At 35.2% G+C, this 25,662-nt stretch overlaps 1 pseudogene across 1 annotated transcript; it reads left to right on the plus strand.

The window, feature by feature from the left end:
• The first annotated feature begins 1,898 nt into the window (after positions 1 to 1,898).
• On the plus strand, positions 1,899 to 2,761 carry LOC309821779 (inositol polyphosphate 1-phosphatase-like; annotated as a pseudogene). The gene has a single exon. The product of its transcript is annotated as an inositol polyphosphate 1-phosphatase-like (transcript).
• Positions 2,762 to 25,662: the final 22,901 nt, after the last annotated feature.

Below are 25,662 nucleotides of genomic sequence, written 5' to 3' on the forward strand. Positions count from 1 at the left end.
TTCCTTGTTTCCTTGCTGCCTTTAAAATTCTCTCCTAATTTTAACTTTTGTCATTTTAATTATATATCTTGGTGTGAATCTCTTTGGATTCATCTTGTTTGGGCCTCTGTGCTTCCTAGATATCTGTTTTCTTCCCCAGGTTAGGGAAGTTTTCAGCCATTATTTCTTCAAATAAATTTCTGCCCATTTCTCTCTCTCTTTTCACCTTCTAGGACCCCTAAAATTAAAATGTTAGTATGCTTGATGTTTTTTTCAGAGGTCCCTTAAACTATATATATTTTTAGTTCTTTTTTCATTTTGCTATTACAATTGGTTGATTTCCACAATTCTGTCTTCCAGATCACTTATGCATTCTTCTGTATCATCTAATCTTTTTTTTGTTCCCTGCATGTACTTTTATTTTAGTTATTATATTCTTCAGACCTGATTGGTTCTTTTTTATATTTTCTAACTCCTTGTTGAAATTCTCACTGTGTTCCTTCATTCTTCTTCAGAGTTCAGTGAGCATTTTTATGACCATCACATTGAACCCTTTATCAGATAAATTACTTCTGTTTCATTATTGTTCTTTTCTGGTGTTTTATCTTATTTCATTTGGAATATATTTGGCTCCTTATTTTGTTTGACTTTCTGTGTTCTTTTTCTATAAATCAGGCAAAATGGTTACCTCTCTTGGTCTTGAAAGCATGACCTTATGTAGGAGCCTTTCGTATATAGATTGCCTGTGCTGGGTAGCTTGGCAGGTGGACTGGGGCCGCAGCAGACACAGGCTGGAGGGTCCTGGAGTACACTGAACTAGGGCTGCCTTGGCTAGATAGCTGGATCTGGAGTTGGTGCAGGCCAGGTTTTTCCTGGGGTGCACTGGGCAAGTTGCCTTGGCGTGGCTGGAACTGGAGTGGGCATGGCCAGGGGCTGGCTGGAGTGACCTTGGCAGACTGGCTGGAGTGCCAGATGCCTCTGTGCCAGGACTCAGAGTGAGTAAGATTTTATGTGTACCCTTTAAGAGTAGAGCCTTGGTTTCCTATAGCCCTCTGGCTCTCCTGGGCATAAGCCCCACTGGTTTTCGAAGCCAGCTGTTATGAGGGCTCAACTTCCTGGTGTGGGTCCCCAGGGCTAAGATGCCCAGTGTGAAGCTCAAACCCCTTGTTCCTTAGGGAGGACTGCCGTGTTTGTTGTATCCCCTGCTGCATGTGGTCATCACACCTGGGATATGGATGCTGATTACATTGAGTCTCTGCCCCTCCTACCTTCAATGTGGTTTTTTCTTTATATCTTAATTATAGAAGAGCTGTTCTACTAGTCTTCAGGTTGTTCTCAGAGAAAGTTGATCTATATATAGTTGTAGTTTTGGTTTGTCTGTGGGAGGAGGTGAGCTCATGATCTTTCTACTTTGCTATCTTGATCCCGCCCCTTGTCATATTTTAGTTTCCTACTACTGCTGTTTTTTTTTAATTCAATGCAAGTTAAGTCTTTAACTTCATTTTATATAACTTCTATATTTAAATAACTTCTATGTTTTTCTTAGTTTTATATATAATGTATTAATTTTGTTAACCTGGATAATAACTAAATAATGTAATAATCCATATTTTGTCATCAAATTTCTACTGGTCATGTATGCCTACATGGTTTGTAAACTTTCTAAGAACATTGGAAGCTGGTACAGTGCAACCGTTTTTTGATTAGGATACTTAGCTAGAGAGAAAGTAAATTATAGTTGCACTAATTTTATTTAGTGACAATTTAAATGTCTAAAATTTTATTTTATCATGCCATAGGAATATTATTCACTTTGAAATTGAAACTTAAATTCCCTCAAGTCAAATTTGTTGTGTTTTGATTGATTTATTTAATTGGCCTTTGTTTCATTAGTAATCATCTGTAATTAGGAATACTAGATGCTTTTGAAAATGTTTGAAATGACATATGTTGCTGCCTTTTGTACAACAGTAGAGCTTCTTAGCAAAGTCCTTAATGGTAACAAGTTGGCATCTAAAGCATTCGCCAAACTTGTTCATCAGGATGTCTGTCACCTTTATGTACCCAACTCTGGATTCAGTAGAAGTCAACATTCCACAGGACATTTTGGGAATTTGGGTGGATCCCATAGATTCAACTTACCAGTGTATAAAAGGTTCTGCTGACGTTAAATCCAACCAAGGAATCTTCTCCTGTGGACTTCAGTGTGTCACCATCTTAATTGGTGTCTTAATTGGATATACAAATAGGGGTGTCCCTGATGTTTGTCATCAACCAGCCTTTGTATCACAAGACCTAAGCACTCTCAGTTGGAAAGGACAGTACTACTGGGGCTCTTCTTACATGGGGACCAATATCCATGCATTTCAGCCCCCATTTCTAAAAGAAATGGTAATAAAATGCAGAGCCAACTGACCAGAAACACAGCTCTCAGGTGGAATTCTCCCACTGGTTTTCAGCTATCAGTACAAGTGAAAAGGAGACTATCAAAATCTCACTGTCACCTCTGTTACTGGGTTGGTGTGCATTGTGTCAAATAGCTTCAACTGAGGAGGTCAACAGAAGACCTGGGCCAGCAATCTCGGTCCTTATGATAGCAAGTAAAGAATTGCAGACTACCACTTTGGGCTTAAGCACAAAGCAAAGTTTATTAAAGCATAGCTGTAATCTCAGAGGGAGAGTGGGCTGCTTCTGCAAAGTGAAACCAGCCCTTCTGTACAGGTTTAAGGGTGTTTATAAGGAGAATTCTGCGAGGAGGTGGGGTGTGATCATGGGTGAGTGACAGGGGGTCATTATTTGATTCACAGTCCTGAGTCATGTAACAAGTTCATTATTGTGCATGCCCTTACCCTAGCTTCACTAAGAAAAGTCCATGGGGCGGGGGGGAGCAAAACCACATGCAGATTTTATTATAATGATGGTATAATGAGTTCGGGTTTACTCTAGGTTTTATACGCCTGTCTAGTCTGGGCATGAGCAGCCCGGGGAAGTTCCTTCGTGTTACTGTGCTCCCTCTTTATTAGGAAAAGTTGCCCACCACCTGACCATAGTTTTGCCTGTTCTGGGTGGAGTCAGGGGAGGGTTCCCAGATGGTTGGGGTGTGACTTGATTATTCCCCTCTTTTCACCACCGTCACCTCCTTGCTGCTAATGTCTGACTAACTACCTAACACTTGTATGTGGAGATAGCCTATTCCCGGCAACTAAGGCTGCTTACAAGAGCCCTGAGTTGTCCAAGGTCTTGCTGACATTTATATATTTTCAGAAAAGATATATCTTTTCACATTCAAGTGAGTGTCTTGTACTGTTAATGTCAAACTCAGGGCCATGGGTGAGGGAATGGTAAACTTAAAAGAATTCTTGGAACGGAATCCAGAAACTGGAGTTGGTACCACATGGAAAATGAAGGTGCCACTGCAGTAAATCAGTGGGGCAATAAGGGAGGACTAATTGCATACAGATCAAGAAAGCAGCAAGAGACATTTCTGAGCTTCCTCATCTAAAGTCTTGAATCTGCAGCTGCACACTACATAGATAAACTTTGTCCTCATATGCTTATAAACTGAACTGTGAAACTATTTTTCACATCTCTATCTTTTGAAGGTAGTTTTGTGCTTGTTTTGAAGGTGAATAGTCAACATTCACCTTCCTCTTTTGAGGAGCATATATATATCACTAAGTTCTAATAACATTTTTTTCTGTATTGCAAAATGTGATCTTGGAATAGTTTTGATTTTCTCCAAAATTCATTTTTCCTGCTGATTAAATCAAGATGTGTCCTGCTTGTTTATAAACTTCTGATAAATTCAAGCAAGGGTAAATGCTCCACATAAATTTATTACTATTATTATTATTAATGTTTTATTTTTTTAAGTATTACCAATCAACTGTATACTGTTGCCACTTATAGTAATATAAAATTGCTGTCTACATGTGTTCTAATTAGGAACCTGTACTAGGGTATTTAATGAGAGCCACTCTACCCGATAAGACAAGAAATTTCAAGGTTGTCTGCATGATGAACATTTGTTACTCGCCTCACTGCCCGTTGTGGTTGGTGGGAAGGAGGAAAAGGAGACTCTACCCCACATAGTCATTCAGGGAACAAGGTGTCTTTTATACTTCAGTCTGCCATTATTAGTACATGGCTTCAAGGTTAGCCTGGTATCATCTATCTGAAAGAAGAGGGTAAGCATGGAGTATTCCATAGAGATTTTAGGGCATAGAATTGATATATGTAATTTGCATCCACTTTCAAATGGCAAGAACTCAGTCACATGGCCCTACCTGACAGTTCTGAAGTGCAGACAGTGCTACATTGTAGAAAAACTACAGTTTTTCTGTATAGTTAGGGGGAAAAGAAAATCGTTTGGAGAAAGAACAACAAAGCATCCATCAGACTAAGTATCCAAGTAAGATTGGCATTTGAGAAAAGTTTTGAACACCAACATAGAATATTATTTCTTGGGATAAAACACTGAATTTAAATACAGTAAACTAATTTATTATTAGATACATCACATTAGCAAAGGACACTGACAATTTTTCTTCCATAGATAAGATTTTATTCCATACAGTAACACTTTGTTAACATCCCTCCTTCTTGCTCTGGTTTTGAAGTACAGAAATAATATTGATTTTTAAAAGCCTGGACAAAGAAGTCTTAGTTATAATTATTATCTGCGAAAGACAAAGACAGTTTAATGTCAATTTGAGACTAATTAATATACCATAAATTATTTTATTCTGTAAGGCTTTGAAATTTTCATTTAATTTATTTCTGAAAAGATTCCAGATTGACATAGTGGCAGGAGTGAAATATCACATCTCAATTGAGAATTCAAACGTTGATGAAAATGAGTAGCAGAATTTCAAGCTAATGAATCTTGAGCAGTTAAAAAGCAAGTCTTTAAGAATGTGAGACTATGAAGAGGATTATGAAATTGAATACTTTAACGACTTCATTGAGTTCTCAGGAATCATCTTTGATATAAAATTAACATTTTATACACAATATAAATGTTAATTTTATTAGGATGCTTACACATATTAGAATACTTGCATATTGGAATATGTTTTTAGTTTCCTCCTGAGAATGCCACATGTTCAATAAACAGACCTGCTTCTCTCTCTCTCTCTCTCTCTCTCTCTCTCTCTCTCTCTCTCTCTGGCGAGCACGTGCGCTCGCACTTTCTCTCTCTCTCCCTCTCCCTCCCCCTCTCCTCCTCTCCTCTTGCTCTTTCTCTCTGTTCATCTGTCTTTCTGAGAAAGCAGCTGGTCTTTATCCTTATAATACTTCTCCCCTTTCACTCTAAGGGTTGCCAATCAACACATTTAATTATGCATTTGACTTTATTTTCACAGCACAATGATTATGTGATGACTGGATAGTGTTGACATCAGTGTAAGTAGTTAAAAATCTGAAAATAAATTAATCTGTTCTGCTAATTATTTAGAATGCTTGACAGCTCTGATCAAACATTCTATGTCAGCCTTTTCTAAGATGAAGAGTTTAGCAGGATTTATTTATCAAAAACTGTTAGGGACATCCACTCAAAGTTATCATGTGATATTTGATGAAAGATTCTCAGAACCTTTAATACTCCATTGTATATTTTGAATCTATAGACGGTGCATAGTTTGTCCTCACAGAAAAATATTTTGTGTGTATGTCTTTCATATTCAGGAAATTAAATGTAAATATTTCAAGACTAATATAATGAGAAATAAATATGCCTTAATTATATAAAACTAGATTAAAATTTACTTAACTGAGAATTCACACCTATATTCATTTAGACAAAGAGAGGCATTTGGGGAAAAGTAAGAGGAATATAAGTAAGGGAAGTTGTATTATTAGATAGATAGGTAGATAAAACATAGACAAAAATGTTGAGAGATTTAGATAAATTTATTTTTTATATGTTTTTGGTATTGTTGTTTTATTATGGGTTAAATGGGTACTCCCTAATAAGCCTTTCAGGTTGGTCTGAGAAGTCTTACTGGAAAATACCACTGACAGCCTCATAAGTGGTAAATGCTACCATTTTCTGAAGTATGTTGTTTCCATCTTTGACCAAAGTTCTGTCAGAAAAACTACAAATTTTTAATATTCCCAGCAATAAGGAGTTTAATACAGGGCATCAGAAGCTTTTGCAATAATTGGTAGGCTGAAGAGTAAGGGTCCTGAATTAGCTTGGGAAATCCAGAAGTGCTGGCTCTTCCCGCATTATAACACACAAGTGATTTGGGGATGTTTTCCAGAAGCCACTGCAAACTTGTATTCTACATAGTTCCCATGCAACTGTCTTCAGCTCTCATCTAAGAATACTTTCAATTTCTATTCTGTCTTCCAAATCTTCTGCAAATATCCCTCATTGGCAGAAGAACCAGAATTTTAACTCTGCTTGCAAAACATCTTAGAGACTGTAATTTTCTATCTTGCTCTATAGGAGAGAGTATAAAAAAGAGAATTCAACAGTTGAGAAAAGATAATATTAAACGGTATACCTCTTTTTTGGTATCTATAAACTCCAAACCACAGTGATAAAACGATGTATGTGCCTAACAGGTTTTAAGTAACTTTTGTGTACAAATGAACCCATGGTCACTCTTTCTTCCAACAACATATTCAGAGCCCCAGTGCTTACTCTCTATATATCTGTAGATTATATTGATCACTTTTCTAGTCCATCTGCAACTGTGCTATACTTAGTGGCTATTGATAGTAGTGTATAGTGGAAGTGATACAATTGCATTCCACATCTAGATCCTAAGTGGCTATGCACTTATGCCTGTCTCTGTGGATTACTTGTACTGGAACCCTGAGTTTTCGTATGAACAGTCTGACTTCTCTGTAAGCACCACACATGAAACAACCACATGGAAAATCATTGGAACTACACAAAGAGAGAGAGACAATCAGCCAGAGCCAGTGCAGTGTACAGTAGGTACCCGCTATTCCAGATCCAGCCACGTGAGACAACCTGAGCTGGAATGGCTTAGCTAAGCCCATTCCAAATTCCTGAGCCAAACAAATCATGAGAGAGAATTTTAAAAATACTTTATATTTAGAGGAATAGAAAATTTAGGAAGGAAATTCCTTCCTCATATTAATCATGGTTCTCTAGAGAAACAAAACCAATTCAGCAAGGTGAATACAGGAAGTTTTTAAATGCCAATTGCTTTTTCTCTATTTGTATTAAAACAAAACACTTAGGAAAGCAAAATATCCCATATATGGTATCAGTAAAGTTGTAAAATATTCATAATAAGCTGTTTGTTGTTGTTGTTGTTGTTTTGCGGTACACGGGCCTCTCACTGTTGTGGCCTCTCCCATTGCGGAGCACAGGCTCTGGACACGCAGGCTCAGTGGCCATGGCTCACGGGCCCAGCCACTCCACAGCATGTGGGACCTCCCGGACCGGGGCACGAACCCGAGTCCCCTGCATCGGCAGGCGGACTCTCAACCACTGCGCCACCAGGGAAGCCCCATAATAAGCTTTATAAGAATGTTATATGGCATATATTAAAAAATGTAAAATCTTCAAAAGACATAAAATTAGATGTTTTGGGGTGGGAAAACAATATAAAATTCCAATATTCTCAAATTAATGCAATTAGTGCTATTCATTAAGAAGTTCAACAGGTTTTTGTTGTTGCTATTGTTATTGAGGCAAATGATCTGAAAGTATGTAAGAAATGAGAAATATCTAAGAGTAGCTGCAGTGTTTGAAAAGAATTAGTTCAGGTCACCATTATGTGTCTCTCATTTCTTTCATCCTAGCTGGTCACCCAGTGCATGTTCTTCTCTTGGAAATGGCAGAAGGAAAAGAAGCAATGCTCAACATGCAAACATATTGAAGTTCTCTACTTGTTCAATGTCTGCTAATATCCCATTGCTGAAAATATAGCATGATCAAGACAAAAGTGAAGGGACAGATGTGAGGATGATAACCAACAATAAAACAGAAGCTTTGAGATGTAAGGTAAGTCTTTTAATGGTATCTACCCTTTCATCCATGTAGGTAGTGAAAGAGAAGAAAAGGTGAAATATGCTGGATGATAAATATTTTAATCCACCAGAGTGGAGCAATATGGGATTCTTGACATGGACTTCAATTTGGAAAGACTGTGTTTCATGTATACTTAAATTTAGACCTCCCTTTGGAACAGGAATGCTCCTGTTTTCCTTTGGATATCATTATCAAGCTTCTGTGCTTTTGAAATAACTCCTCTTCCATTTTCTCAATTCCAATCTTCTCTTCCCTGTAGTCCATCCTCTATAGCAGTGACTCTCAAACTTTAGAACTGTATAAAAGTCACCTGGCATCTTTTTAAAATGTGGATTCCAATTCAGTAATTCTGGGTAGGCCTGAGATTCTTTTGTCTATCCAACTTCCAGAAGATGCTTATGTTGCTGTATGTGGACCAAGCTTTCATTAATAAGACTTTATCCTGTTTTCAGAAGTGTCTTTCTGGTACACACAAACACACACACAAGTGAGCTCGTTAAGTCTCTTCTTTAATTTTTTTTAAATTGTGTTCCTGTTAATTACAGGGAAGCATAATTCAACTGCACACGTCTTCTTCACTCTTTTTCCATGGTGCTTCTCACAATGCCAGTTATAAGCTCTTTGCTGCTTCCTTCCTTTTTAATTAACAAACACTGATCCATTCTTCCAGAGGGAGCTCATGTGCCTATAAATACCATAATGCCACCAGACAGCATAGCCACCCAATTTTTCATTCTCTACATAATGAATTTGTACATTTGTTTGATTATATGTTTGTTCTAATAGTCAGCCTATACTTTCTAGCAGAAGAGCAATTCTGCTTTATTTACCTGTACCATCAGAATCTAGCATGTGGGCCTGGCAAACAGTAACTACTCAGAGATATTTATATCATCCAAGTGATGTTGTATTTGTATGTTTCTTTACGATTATTATTTCACATACAGTCAAGTGCCTATGAAGTGCCAGACACTGACCAGATCACTGGTAATACAATGATAAGCAAAGATCACTTCCCCCTGAATACTTATAGTTCAGTGGGAGAAATAACCATAAATAAGTGATCACACTAAAAATTATTTCATTACAGACTCTGAGAAGTGCTATAAAGGAAAAGAAAAAAGTATAATATAGACATAATGGCAATGCAGACTGATTTAGTGGGGAAGCACCAGTTAACCCTTCTCTGAAGAAGTATTATTACAGAATCCTAAAGTATAAATAGGAGTTAGTGACTAAAAAATAGCAGGAGGATTGGAGGAGTGTTCTAGACTGAGAAAATAGTAAGAATTAAGATTTTCAGTCAGGAAAGTGCTTGGGATATTTCATGGACTAGGTAGTTATAGCTGTGCACCTTGAGCATATAAAAGAGGGGTAGTAGTATACCAAATGAGGTTGAAATAGTTGGTGACAGCAAACAGCCAATTGTGCAGCCTTCTTCCCACCATCTTAAGGAGTTTGAATTTCACTTATCTTTTTGAAGGGAAGCGAAGGAAAGATTTTATGCAGGGCATTGACATAAGATTCATATTAGAAAAATACTGTTCTGCCAGTAATATGGGTTATGAAACAGCAGGAAGCTTATAGTGTACTTATTAAGGCTTGCTCATTGTTTCACATGTGGTTCACACAATATTTGTCAGTTTGAGGCACTATTTCTGACTTCAGTTGCAGTAAATGTGAGAATAAATATTTAACATCAGCATGGGGAGTACTTAAATCATTCAGTACCCTAGAGGTTAAGAGTTATTCATTTTACTTGCCCTAGGGAAGAGCTTGTGTGACTCTGTGTGTGTGTGTGTGTGTGTGTGTGTATGTGTGTGTGTGAAATAAGGTTTTTGCTTATGACACATTATACTAATTCCAGGAAAGCAGAGCCCAAGACAAACTATCTACCAATTTCATTGCATGACTCACCCTTCAAATAAACCTCTTTAATAAAAAAAAAGTCATTTGGCAGACTATAATTTTTAAACATTTATGATACGTACTCTTAATATACTGGCTTTGTTTAAAACTTTGTGTATATTATTTAATGATTTAAACATGTATTCAATCCAAAAAGACATGTTCGAAATAATTTCAAACACACAAATTCTACATACTTGTGAGCTGTTCTTATTCTAAGCTGAGATATCTTAAAAACTTTAAAAAATCACTGTAACTTACTGTCTTGTACAGTTTACAAATAATTTTATCTGCATTTTTACTTTATCTTTCCAGTATCCCCCACTATAAGTCACACTCTCAATAAGAATCAAACCTTTTGAATTTAAATTCAGTATTTTATATTCACTATTATTTCCTCTTAATATTGTCTCACTGCCTTTATCTAATTATTCATCTCTAGCGTATGCTCTGTTTAGAGGAGGAAGAGTGTTTAGAAGTATAGAGAATATATTACTTCAGTGCATTTTTCAGGTTATTATGGTTTTCACAGAATTCGTGTGACAAATCAATGATCAAATGACAGATAAGCAATTTTACTTATTTTGTGATATTTAGTACCAAAGTAGGGCAATTGTAGTAAATGCATATAAGTGAAAACCAGAATATCACAGTAATTAATGAGTAAAGGGTTTTTGACAAACTTCACCTGGAAAGTAATTTTATATATCAGATTATCCTTAGAAAGATGCAAAATAAAGTATTTCTTCCCCATGGGATTAGTCTCCGGAGTTTACTTTAGTAGATATTGTGATTTTGAATGAATCAGTTTGAATTCATAATTTAAATGTGTATAGTCAGTAATGGGATATTCAAGAGTAATGAATATAAATAACCATAAGTGTATTGAATATAAATAATCATAAGTGTATTTCTTTTAAGACATTGAAATAACTAATTTTTCTGCTTGAGTATAGGGCAGCCAGGAAGGTTTTGTATACTTAGAGAATAAACTATGTGAATATTATTGGTTGTAAGTGCAGTTTGAATATGTCAATGTGATTCAACTTAAGTCCAAAGTATAGTGTTCTTTTCCTAAGCAATGACCTATCAGTGGATGCCTTAGAGCCTTTTAAAATAAATAAGGAAAAAGGTAAAGATGCTTTTTTCCATTACAAGTAAGACATCTATTTTAGTTAGAGGCTTTAGTTCCAGGAATGTGAGTGTATCCGAATTTCAGCCAGTGAGGACTACACATTTCTATTCAGTAGATCTTCATTCTTCATTCTCTTATAACTCTTGTACCAACATAGAAAGGTTAAAATTTGTTATGTTTTATTATTCTATGTAGTAATAGAAATTTTAACAACCCTTTTGAGGGTTTTTAATTTAGGGCTAGTGGGTGCTAGTAACATGGAGTAACATGCACGGACTTCTAATTAAACATGAAAAATTAATACATGCTTTCTTCTGAATTTCACTTTAAAGGACAAAGAGAATGAAAGAGACAGTAGGTGATGAGAGATAGAGTGAAATTAGAAAGAAGAATCAGTAACTCACCTAGAAGAGTAGAAATAGATGAAACCTAAATGCTGGCCAAAATAAATGTCTTATGACTCAAGACAATTTATCCTAAAGAAATCCAGTCAGGATCAGGAACTAGAGGGTTTAGGTATCTCAGGAAGCAGGGTGAGGTGTCAAACTGACATAGGTAAATCCACACAAGAATAAATTAGAAGTGAAATGTTACTTAATAAGGCTGTACCTAGCACAGTCTATCAACTCAGAAACTGGAATGCCTCTGGATCTGGAGTCACTGAGCGTAAAGAAAGACTGCCAGAATCTGACAAACTAAAGACCAAAATAAAGGGTAGAATATTCAGTTTATGGATTCCTTAAACTCTTTTATTAAACATACAAGTAATGTATTAATTTATAGAATTATTTTGCATTCCAGAGTTTTCTTCTAGATAATTTACTGTTTCTTGTGCTTTAACACTTAAGAAGAAAGCTTAATGAAAGGACAGTAGGTAATAGTGATGGATATTAACTTAATTTTTACAGTATATTCATGTTGTAGTGAGTGAGAGTGAGAGAGATCTTTTATTTCATATTTAAAGTATTTTAGGTGGTGGAAATTTGGTTTGTTCACAATTATTCAAAAACTAAGTTACATTAAGAACGACTTCTTTTAGCTAGTGGGAAGCAGATGCATAGCACAGGTGGATCAGCTTGGTGCTTTGTGACCACTTAGAGGGGTGGGATAGGGAGGGTGGGAGGAAGGGAGACGCAAGAGGGAAGAGATATGGGGATATATGTATATGTATAACTGATTCACTTTGTTATAAAGCAGAAACTAACACACCATTGTAAAGCAATTATACTCCAATAAAGATGTTAAAAATAAAATAAAATAAAATAAAAAGAACCGCTTCTTTTACTCAACATGGTATCTATTAAATTTTTTCTCTTCAAAAGGATCTTTTCTTTTTGTTTTTCTTCCTTGATTTTTTGTTTAACATCTTTATTGGAGTATAATTGCTTTACAATGGTGTGTTACTTTCTGCTGTATAACAAAGTGAATCAGCTAAACGTGTACATATATCCCTATATCTCCTCCCTCTTTGTGTCTCCCTCCCACCCTCCCTATCCCACCCCTCTAGGTGGTCACAAAGCACTGAGCTGATCTCCCTGTGCTATGCGGCTGCTTCCCTTTAGCTATCTATTTTACAGTTGGTAGTATATATAAGTCCATGCCACTCTCTCACTTCGTCCCAGCTTACCCTTCCCCCCTCCATGTCCTCAAGTCCATTCTCTACATCTGGGTCTTTATTCCTGTCCTGCCCCTAGGTTCTTCATAACCTTTTTTTTTTAGATTCCATGTACATGTGTTAGCATATGGTATTTGTTTTTCTCTTTCTGACTTACTTCACTCTGTATGACAGACTCTAGGTCCATCCACCTCACTACAAATAACTCAATTTCGTTACTTTTTATGGCTGAGTAGTATTCCATTGTATATATATGTGCCACATCTTCTTTATCCATTCAACTGTCAATGGACACTTAGGTTGCTTCTATGTCCTGGCTATTGTAAATAGAGCTGCAATGAACATTGTGGTACATGCCTCTTTTTGAGTTATGGTTTTCTCAGGGTATATGCCCAGTAGTGGGACTGCTGGGTCACATGGTAGTTCTATTTTTAGTTTTTTAAGGTAAAGGGATCTTTTCTTGAAATGACTTTAAAAATAATATGTTAAGACAGCAGAACTCCCAAAGCAGTAGGGTCTGTTCTGTTTAAAAGAAACTTTTTCTGTGGAATGACAGATCATAAGCACACACTTTCAGAACAACAAAAGTCAAAACCTTGACTCACCAGGTCCCTATTCTCATTGGTTCCTCAACAGATGCCACCAATAGCCATTCAAGCAAACACAAAACACAACTGACAAAAAATAATATTGATGCTAATTTGAATCACAAACGCATATACACATGCCCCAAGTATATTTCACCTTCATTTAAGCTTGAGATGACAGGAAATTCTTGGGGTGAAATCTGTGGTTTCATTTTCACATGCAAATATTCAGGAAGAAAAACTGGTATTTCTTTTTTCACTTGTGTTTTCACAGGGCATTTTTTCCTCTTAAAATCCTTAATTTTAACCTTATATTTCCACAGTCTGACTGCAAGTTTATAGTTTTGTGATAACTTTGTATTATAAAATATGTGCTTAAATGGTATTTGTGACTTCCCATGCTACAGGCTGAGCCACTGATAAATCTTTGTTGTGGAACAAATTTATTTAGTTTGGACATTTGACATTAAAAAAATAAAGATATTTTTAAAACCAAATATTAACTATTTGAAATACATCAGGAAGACACACTATAAATTGATATAATATGAAACAATTTATCATTTCATTTATTAGGAAAACCAACATATATACATATACATATATATTGATAGAAAAAATATATATATATATAAATATATCTAAAGAAATAGAGATGCTCATGTACATGGTTAGTGTCAAATAAGAAGAATTTGCATAAGGATAGTTTAAGGATATTATATTGGAATATTTAATAATAGAGCATATTTAACCACTACAAATATATAAATTGGTCACAAAAACCAATCAATTTAATTACAGTTGTTTCTAACTTTTTATTAGCAACATATAGTTAAAGTCCTGGTGAGACTTGTGTACTATGATTTTTCTTTCCATAAACTGAAATTTGGAGTCATTTAAGCCATCGTTCCCCAATTTACTTGCTGTGTGTACTTGCATAGGTTACTTAACTGTTCTGTGCCTCAATTTTCTTCTCTGTGTAGTGGAGATAAACTCTGTCTCAGAGTTCTTGAGGATCAAATGAGTGAACGTACTTCAGACATATGGCAAGTGTTAAATAGGGATGCTTGTTGTTGTTATTGTTGCATACATATAAGAAAAAGAAAAAAATATTTTCTATTAGCCTTATTTATCTCCATTTTACCATAGTATTAGAATATATATTTAAAACTGATTTCCATTCTTTCAGGAATATATAAAGGAGCATAGTGTCTTTTGATGAAAAAATAGAAAGAAGCTAAAAGACTAATGTTGAGGCCAGAACGCTTTTAATAGTCAGAATGAGAAAACTTTTGTCCTTGGCCAATGATATTCTTTGTAGTAGACACATCCCCTTTTAGATCTCTTATTTCTTGTATGTTTCAATTTACTTTAAAATCATATATATATGTTTAAAATCATATATATGTTTAAAATCATACCTTCATAAAATTATTAATAACGGAATTCAAAAGGTGATAAATGTAAATCATATGTTAAAATTAAGGTTAAAATTAACACCAATGTACCAGTTACACAGATAAACACATCAAAATTTAAGATTGGAATACATGCCTTTGAAACCACCTGTGTGCTCTTGCCAGAAAGCAACCAATGTATTAACTATGCTATCTACCACTCCTTTGTTTTTTCCAGATCTCTCTCTCTCTCTCTCTCTCTCTCTCTCTCTCTCTCTCTCTCTCTCTCTCTCTCTCTCTCTCTCTCACACACACACACGCACATGCACACAGACAAATACTGATTGGTTTTATATATTTTTAAAATCATAAATGGAATTATATTTTTACATACTTTGGCAACTTTATTTTTTGCTCTACAGTATATATGTGAAATTCATATCTATTGTTATATGTAGTTTAGATCCAGGTCTTTTATTTTCATTACTGCACAGTATACTACAGGATGCATAAGAATTCATCTCTTTTGAAAGATTCTTTCCCATTTTTACTATAACATTGCTAATTAAAAATTATTATATATGTCATCTAGTACACATGTGCAAGGGTATTATATCCTATACACATGTACAGAGTAGTGTTTTTCAGTCTAAGTCACAGCACTTCACAGGGTCATAAAGGTGATATAGAGGATTGTGTCCTACATTCGTGAATGTAATGGGGTGGATTAGAAAGGAACAGAAAGAAGTAAACAGAATACATTAGTTTCATCGTTCATCTCATATTTTTGTGGCAAATATTGCTCATTGAGCTTTTTTTATACACATACAAATAGTGTGGGATATATTTTCCTTTTGTTTTCATATACATGGACACAAATTCTTGTAAGCATGCATGTGTTTACAATGTTACAATATTAAATACATTTCTTACTATAAGTCTCTATTAAATTTTGAAAAAAAACTGCTCTAGTGCATATGCCCAGAAGTGGAATTGCTGAGTAACAGAATATAAGCATTTCTAAATTTATTGTAAAAGGCCACATTGTCATCTAAAATATTGGCATAAATTGTTTACACCATTCAGTATAAGTTTACATTTATACCAGGGATATAAAGTTCTGATTGCTTCAAATTCTTGGCAATGATTGATACTCTCAGACTTAAAAAATTTATCAAATGGAGACAGGGAAAATGTTATTGGTTATTTTGATTTTCATTTTGTTTACTTCAAGTGATGATAAGCATCTTTTTATATGCCTATTAGCTATTCAAGTTTCCTCTTGAATGAATACTCTATTTAAGGTTTCTTTATTTTATATAAATTGATGTTTACCTTATTCTTACTTATTTGTAGGCATCTAAATTATATATTGGAAACTATTTCTCAGTTTTATGTCCAATATTATTTCTATTTTAAGGTGAATATTCACTTCCTTTATGCTCTATTTGGATAAACAGAATATCTTTGGTTTTAATATAGACAATTTTTAATCTTCCTATTGAAGAGAGAGTGAATTCACAGGGGGACTGGGAAAACTGTCTTTCTCTCTGGAGAAGACGGAATGTCTAGCTTTTAACTCTTGGCCATGATAAGGGCAGGGTCATTTATGATGTGGCATTTGAACCTCAAACATCCCTGATGACTTCACAACTTCCCAAGGCTAGTTTTTGTTTTGCTTGTTTGTTTAAAAAATATAGAGTAAAAATGTAATTATCTTTGATTTGTAATGCACAGTGAAAACCTTGATCTGCTCAGCCACTTCTGGGCTACCAGAGGTTTTTTTTCATTTCAGTCCTTGTTTAATATTTTGTCAATTGGTCTTGGGAATTTTTTACCTATTTAAGAAGCTCAGTTTACTGAATATAATCTTATCTTTCTTTGAGGACTAAGAATCTTACAATATTAAATTGACGTTTGTGAACATTAGTTCTTTTCTAAGCATTCTGAGAGTGTGCTGCACGTGTTGTGTGGTGAACTGGGGATTAAATGGGCTAGTTTTGATATCAAAATTGGCTCCACCACTTAACCAGCTGGGTGGACTCAGACATGTAGTTACCAGTCGAGTTTATGAGGCTTAGTATCCTCATCTGTAAAATGGAACTAATAATAATTACTTTGCTAGGATTTGGGATGATGAGTGTAAAGCCCTTAGTATAATATCATCTGCTACATAGGAAGCACTGAACAAATATCTTCTTTTTCTCACTTTATAATGACGTGGAATACATATTGATCACAGGACATACCCTAGAAATATTGATTACTTGTAGTGAATACTGTAGTGTCTCCCCAGGGCCCCTCTTCAAGACTGGGCTGTACTCCAGTTGCTCAGAGATCACAGTTGCGCACCTCCCTAGCCATTGCCCTGGGACACGAGGAACTGTAGAACTAGTTTTTTCACTGATGGTTTTCAGCTGGTGTAACTGGTTAGGCAGCTTGGCTTGAATATGCGATCAGAGGGACATAAAAACCCCACAGGGAAATTCATTCCGCGCTGAATTTTTCTGAAGTCAGGATTCATTGTACAATTATTGGTGGTTCAATTTAGGGACAAAGAACATGTGTGTGAATAAGAATCCTCAGAGCTTTCACCTGGATGTCTCTTGAATCCCATTGCTTTCCTGTACTTTTTTGGTTGCTTTAAAATAAGCTTTAACATGAGGATGCTCTGTACAAGTTTTGACACCTTTTAAAGATCAATAGGTATGGAATCTTTGCAGTTGGCAATGAGAATGGTATATTTGAAACCATCTCTGACAATGCAATTTAAATAACAATGACTAAGACAATGTTTGGGAGATATAAAGCCAAGGGGATTGGGGAATAATTGTTGTTTAAAGGTTGACTTCCTGGGCATTGCTGGGTTGAGGCTGCACAAGCACTATGTCCACTGACAGGAGGAAAATTGTAAATGAGACTTGAAGTTCATGGATCCAGGGCTAGGTGGACAGCTAAATGTATTACAAAATAAATTTTTTGAAAAGATAAATCAGCCAAGAATGTGCTGTAGTTTTTTTTATTATGTTCTAGTAAAACTGAAGTTAACAAAGAAGCAGCTGGAGGCTGCTAGAGCCACAAAACCATGACCTTTACTTCCAGTATGATATTAAGGTTTCTACTGTCTCCATACCCCTCACCAAGTGATGACTGATGCTCTGATAAAAGGGTCTCTAATTTTTTGTGACCCCTATTTACTTTATTGTTGAGGAGAAAAGATGATGGCAGAAAGCTGTTAGGGATTTTAAGCCCCAAAATGGAGCTAAATGGCAGGAAATTATTCAGGATTACACAAAAGAAATGGAACAATAAGAAAGAAAAAGTATAAGAAAACCTTACATGTGGAATTAAACTATGTGGAATTCTTCAGAGGCTCAATTAAAAATGACATGAAAAAAAGGAAGAAACAGATGGAGTAGCTACTAAAATTTTAATGGATGCCTATAGGAGACCAGGTCATCCAGCCCTACCAGCTACTCAGGTTGTAAAAGGACTATGACAAATTCACTTACTTTATCTTGGCCTTGATACACTTTTTAAAATCTGATGATTATAGAAAACTGAAGTCTACTGTCCTTTCAGAGTCAATGCCAATTAAAACAGCAGAGAATCAGGATTCTGACTGGCAAGAGGGCCAGGGTCTTGGCACAGTCCCTAGTAGGGGACCGAGGTCATTTGCACTGAGATGGGAACAATTTCCTGGTGAGGAAATTTCTTAGAATTGATGGACACTGGTGTTAGTGTACTATCCTTTATAAACTTGCTAATGAAAATTAAGAAGATAATAAATGGTATGGGATATGGTGATACAAATATAGAAAGTTTTCAGAGGAAAATATGGCCCAAAGCAGGAATTTATGAACAAAAGTTATTTATGGGTGTTGGCTCACCATTGCCAGAATGTATTATTGGAATATATGTGATGTCTAAATGGAGGAGTTCTCCCTTATCCAAAATCCAGGAAAAAGGGATGATATGCATATCTGCTTTTCAAGCTGCTTTGATTGGAAAGTCTGAATGGGAACATTTAGAATAATCTAAATATATGCAAGTGCTTCATTTAAAACAATGTAGGATACCTGGGAGGTATAAATATTCTGGTTTAATAAAGGAGCTATTAGATGCAAATATATTAGCGTCACAAAACTCTTTAATAGTCCAGCCTGGCTCATAAGAAGATAATGAGTTTTGAAAGATAACTGTAGATCATAGAGGATAGCATAAAGTGCTGCCTTCAAAAGCATCAGCTGTACTAATATGGTATCAGCAGTTCAAAAATTCAAAATATGCCACAAACTGAAGGACACAGCTTGGTTGGCTCTTACCTTCTTTTCCAACTCTGTGTTTAGAAGAAAGTTAAAGCTTATTTGCATTCACCTGGGTTGGCTGAAATGTGCATTTACTGTAATCACAGCTTGGTGATAAGAGATATAGATAGGATTTAGTCGGAAAGTACTGTTATTCATTATATTAATCATAAAATGTTGATATCACAATCTGAAGACTAATCCAAGAAATAATTAAAAATACTTATTAATCACATGACCATTGGAGGATGGCTAATTAACATCCCTAAAGTACAGAGCTCAAAGCAAATGATAAAATTCCTTGGTATTACTTAAATAGGGGGGGCAATAGAGACATTGCTCAGACGATCAAAACTAAGTTATTAACTCTGCTGTCTCCATAGTCAGTCAAGAGGTATAGAGATTTATTGGGTTTTTCAGTTTCTAAAGATATCGCATGACAAATTTGGGAATATTATTAGCACCTGTTCACAAAGTTACCAGAAAAACAATGAAATTTGATTTTTTTCTCGCAAGAGCAAGCTTTCTTTCAGCTTAAAAAAAAACACGTGGTACAATCCAGCATGTATAGACCCCACGCTCACATGATTTTGGAAGTGTCTGAAACTTATGTCCATAATGATCAGACATGAAAACCTGTTACTGCCACCCAGCAGAGATCATCCTGATTTTGGACAAACTTACTGTGCAGTTTCAAGTTATACAGTATTTAAAAGGCAGTTGCTAGTTTGTTATTGGGATTTAGTTCCAACTGCTTCTGTTATAGAGGGACAAAAACTTATCTTGACACTCAAGATACCCATTGTGTCAAATCACCTGCTCCATTCCTGACTTATCAACAGTGTCTTACTGTATACAGAGCATTTTTTCTGTGTGGATGGAAGGAAATAGTTAAGGTAAAGAACACTTGGAAAACAGAGGCCAATATTAGTTTAGGGGTGATTTGGTGGCACATATTCTTGCTTCTTATAACTCCAGTGGCTGCCAAAGATACCTATGAGAAACTCTTTGACATGCTCAAACTAAATTATATTTTGATGACTACAATCCATATGATACTTCCCTGGGGAATTCAACATTTCTGAGTCCAAAGTATGTACTCAATTTGTAATTATCAAAGGAACATTCTAAGGCAACAAAATGTTTGGTAGATAAACTAACATTTACCAAAACCTCCTACCTAAAAGAGCCTAGAGAAATTGGCACAAGTCTAGGAGTCCTTGGGCAAGCCAAATTTGCCTTCACTAAGGAGAGACATACTGAGGAAAAAGTCATGCTGGCCTTTATTGGCCACTTAAAGGGGAATTTATTTCGGGAGAAAGGAAAAGGATGCAAGCAGTCTAGACAGATTATGCTTGTTTGAAAAATGAATAAAATAACCTCAAAGGATAAACAGCATGATAGGAATAACAGTGGAAAAGAGCATGGACACTGAACCAAGAGGCGCCGTTAAGAATGCTCCTTGAGATGAAAACAGAGGTAGTTCAAGGACAATGGTCTAGATCTTGGTAAGAGAAGTAAAAGCAATGAACTTTATGAGAAATTTATTGTCCACCTAGTCTATGGGAATTCCTAAATGGAGAATGAATGTAATTTGCATAGGTGCTCCCCAGATGCCAAGGCCCCATGTATAAACAAACAACAGATATACCTACTAGAGTAGTTGGGAATGGAATCCTGTTCAGCTTAACCAAGAATTTACTTGTGTGTGTATATGTGTGTGTTTTGGGGAATGGGGCTGTGGGGTGGTTGAAGGATTACTTAAATATAAGGCTCATTATGAAACCTGGTCAATAAAATCTTGTAGTATGAAATAGGTCATATGGCTATGCCCCAAAAGAGACCTGGAATCCAGAATTAACAAAGCTTTGACTCCTGGCTTATATCACAATCCATGACAACATTTGATAACACAGGCAAGGACTGCTTTTGTTAGGAAACCCTAAAAAAATACTATTGTACTTCTAAATGACTTATTTTGTAATAATTTTAGATTAATGATGCAGTTGCTATTTAGTGTAATACTGATATAATTAGTAAGAATAATTTGACTGATTTACTTATACCTCATTTGATGATGCAAAAATAGTATTTGAAAGTTGTCCTTTTGCTTTTTTGTTCTATAAATATTGCAAAAGATGCATGGGAAGAGATGATCATAGCAGCTCATAATTAGAAGACTTGTTTCAGCGTCAGGAGGTTAACTTCGTAAGAGAGAGTTAATTTATAGCTGAACTGGTAAGCTATATCTTATCTCTGGGAATGCCAGAATGTATGGTTTTGACTCTTGGCCGAGATAAAGACAGTGGACATGCTATTTAAAGTGCAGAATTCACTTGGCTATCCCCAGGGTCAGTTTGTTCACTGATGGTTTTCAAAAGGCATAACAGATTTTAATAATTAGATTACTTTTGTGTTAAGGAAATTGTGGGCAGACAAGAGGGGGCTATTTCCTTGGAGAGGAGTCATTCTATTGGATAATTTTTCTTTCAGTGTTTATTTTCCTTACAATTTTTTTAAACATCTTTATTGGAGTATAATTGCTTTACAATGGTGTGTTAGTTTCTACTTTATTTCCTTACAATTTTGATGCTGTGTTTTTTCTAGCCTAGACATAGAGGTGTCCTTATCCTGGGTTCAGCTAATTATTTGATCTTAAGCATCGTTAATTTGATATGTAACTTTTCTTTTTTCTGAGTCAGAGTATCTTCCAAGAGCTCCGCAAGCTCTTGTAATTTAGGGGAGAAAGGCAATCTGCCATTTTATTTTCTGTTTCTAACAGAAAGTTTAAGATGATCAACAAAGAGCATAGATACAGTTTTTGTGATATCTTCACCCTTATCTTGATCCGTGTGTTCCCAGAAGGTGGCATTTAAGGGGACTCTGAAGTAGATGCTTACTTCTTCCTGTTTACCAGACTGAATTTTTGATCAATCAGTTTTGAGAAAAAACCTCGGATAAAGCTACTAAAATGAATTGTCCTATTTTTATGCTAATTTTATATCCATCTATGGTCAAATTTTGATCCATATATTTGATAACATTTTAGTAATCAATCCTTCCTGCTTTTTCTACCAAGTTTTCACATATCCAGGATCTACAAAGGAATAAACTAATTGATAGAGATCAAGGAATCCTAGAATAAAAGTTCACAGAGCAATGTTAAATTCTTCAGTAAACTTTCATCTTTGCTGACCTCAGTGAGATTATGCAAGTATGATCTCAAGCAAGATTCCAAATTAAGGAACCAGAGTTTTGTCATTTTTTTTCCAACCACAGTATAAGATATTATGATAATGTTCAGTGAGTGGAGTATCTTTAGGAAAGGCCTGTGTGTGAAACAGAAAAGGGTCTGATGAAAGTTCAAGAGATACAGGAAAAGCAAAGAAAAGGGGAGGAAGAAGTTGAGGTCTGAGGAGGCAGGATGCCAATCCGGAGTTGCAGCAGAATAGGGTGAGAAGTGTTTAAGTTTGGATGTTAGATATTGCACATTTTCATTAGGTTTTATTCATGAGTCTCTAGGAGAAATAATATTAGAATTTTCCTGCTCTTTAGTGGTCTCTTCATGCCAATCTAAAAATGCTAACCAATGGGTATTTAAATTTATTGAAAGTTTTGATTCTAAGGCACATAGATGGGTTATATTATCCTAAATTCTTTGGAGTAGACGCTGAAGTTCTAATTTTTCCATGACAGAATCTTGTCAAAACTTTAATTATTTAGTGCTATTGTCACCATAACCCTAAGGTTTTCTGAAAGTCTGCTAACTACCAATATCCAAGTGAAGAGAAGAAACAAAATACAAATAATCAGGCACTAAGATTCTTAGCCTTATTCCACCTTATCTATAAGATTCCTAAGCAATACAAAGCAAATCAAGAAGCTAATGTCAAGGGGAAAAAAGAAAAAAAAAAACTTAGGGGCACTTCAACGTATGGGAAACTGTACTCGTTAGAAGTGGGACTTAGTAGTACAGTCACTGGAACTCTGAGGACGGATGTTAAAGAATTTCTGTTATGATCTATCCTCCTGGAAGTGGTCTCAGGGTGAGAAGCAGAAGATACAGTCCTGATCTGAGTTACCTCATCTAAATCCAGATTAGAGACTGATTAAGGTCAAAGACCCCAGGGTACCAGGACAGGCTGATTCCCCTCCCCCATGCCACACTTCACTCAATATTTCCCAAAACACCACTACAGCCGAGGGGAGGAAAGAAGACCCTTTATCTGGGGAACTGGGTGGTGTAGGCACACTGTCCAGGTGACTTGAGTCCTTTCCTCCTTCCACCTGCTCACACGTTATCAGTCTCACTGTGTCTTCTGGCCTGGCAAGCTAAGTTCTCCCCAAAGGGCCTGCTCTAGTATATTTCATTCACTAGATTAGTTACAGATTTTGAACAAACTTTCTTAAGAGAATGAAAAGAAAAATAATTACATAGATACATGTATATACTTAGATATTTGTATTTATGTTTTCTATAATATATAAAGTTCTATTTATATATTTTTATTTCAGCATTAGTATTTGTGAAACCCTCCAAAGTGTGTGGCCCAGAGTAGGATGCTTTTCCTATATTTAAGTGTCATGGTATTTGTCATAGCTATCACCATGTGGCTTCTGTGCTATTTCATTACATCTGACCATAATGATTGCATGTGAGCTAATTCCATTCCTAATAAGGTCATAAGTTATATTTCAATCTAGTAATACTAATCCATTTTTAACATAAATTAATATTCTTGAAAAACAAAACAAAGTGAGTTATTCTATTCAGGTAATACACATTCCTAAACTTCCTCACTGCTTCCTGAAGATAGCAAGAGAAAGAGAACTCACTAAATTGATATAAATTTACCAATTTGTTTAAAAATGCAGAATGCCATTATTTGGGCATTTCACTGAAGGTGCATTTGTGGAAATAGAAACTATTTCAAAACTTTTACAAATTACGGGTTTTATAGATAAATATGATCTATTCAGAAAGTGTCGCTTTTTTTCCTCAATTTTCACTTTGCTTTTTGAGAACAGTTATTTTCAGATGTTTCAGCTAAAGTACTGTGCTGCATTGCAGCATGTAAGGTTATATGCCACTCATGCTGCATTACAAAAGCAGAAATAGTAGTTGAAAAGCATTTCTTAAATCTGGACTTAAAAGGCATTATCATTTTAGAACATGGTCCAGTAAAAAAAAAACCTTTGAAGATTTATCTTTTTATGTGGATGTTGCTGGTGACTCACAAGATGCTTTCACCTCTGTCACTAAGGCTCTTTCTACAAAAGAGCCAAAAATGGTTTGCAGTGAAGAAAAAAGTAGTGTCAGCAATTTGTTATTATTGAAAGTACATAAAGCAGTCAGTTCTGGTTTCATCTTCTTTATCAACAGTTTAAAGAACATTTAAAACAAAAAGATAAAAATAGAATAGGAAAAATTTTGGTTTGTAATTCCAAGTGTTTCAAAATCACTCTGGGTCAATAAAATTTGGTGGTGTATAAATAATCCACTTGCCCTGAGAAATATTCTGAAGCTTAAAGTACAAACTACTTAAACTTAAATATCCTTGGGCTCATCCACAATTTATGAAAAGCTGAGTAAAGCTATTCCATTGAGTCTGTCATTTCTAACTTATAATTGTATTACAACCATATTAAGTTCTATTGCATACATATATTGATTTTATATAATATTCAAAAGAATAAAATATGACTACACGGACCAATAATTATAGGAAAAAGGAAGGGTTCAAACTAATTACTTTTTGTATAAAACATGTTTATAATATAACATTCATTAATATACTTAAAGCAAAAGTGGAAATCATACATAATTATATTTTATAAATGCAGGGATTAAGTTTACTTTTATTTTCCATACCACATGGATAAAGATATGGTATAGAAAATAAATGTTTAAGTAATTACATTTGCAACTAACAAAAAGAAATATTACCATATGGCACCTATAATTTTTTAAATGATTTTAAATTTTACGATCATATGCTTTTTCACCTTCTTTATGTAAAATTGTTAAATTTGTGACCTTATGGAGACACACTCCATTTGCCAAGCAAATTTGGGAATATTCTCAGAATTCTTGGCAATGAAACTAAAATGCATTACTCACCAGATTCACATTTCAGGCTACATTAACTAAAAATGATCTCAGGCTAAAATAATGATTATATAGGTTAACCTATTTGAAAGAAACTTCACAAAGTCACACCTAATGAATAGCAAAGCAGGGTCAATTAGAACCATTGTGAGATCATTAGAAAATGATTCGTCTTGATGCTGTTATAAGCACTATATTCATTTACTTACCATAAAAATCTATTCCCTAATCCTATAGTAGTAATTTCCAAGAAGTCATTATATCTACCAGGTAAGTGATTTGCTCATACTGTGCTAAGGACTTTACAAACAGTATCTCATTTACTCCTCCCATCTGCCTTAGGAGGTCAGGACTATTATACACAGTTTAGAGGAGAACAGTACAGGCATAGAGAGGTCAGTTGATCTTTTTACAGTCACATGTCTATAAAGAGGTGATCCACAAGTCCAGGACAGCTCTGTCATTTCTAACCCCCTTTAGACTTGACATCTCTACTGTTTTGCCTCTTCTGTATGGTTTTCTACAGGAGCAAATCTGTCATTCAGGAGTCCAAGTTAGATTTAAAGCAATGATTATATATTTGCATCTGAAAAAATGAAATAAAATCATGT

This window comes from Grampus griseus (assembly GCF_964374135.1).
Source record: "Grampus griseus genome assembly, chromosome: 4".
Taxonomy (NCBI): Eukaryota; Metazoa; Chordata; class Mammalia; order Artiodactyla; family Delphinidae; genus Grampus; species Grampus griseus.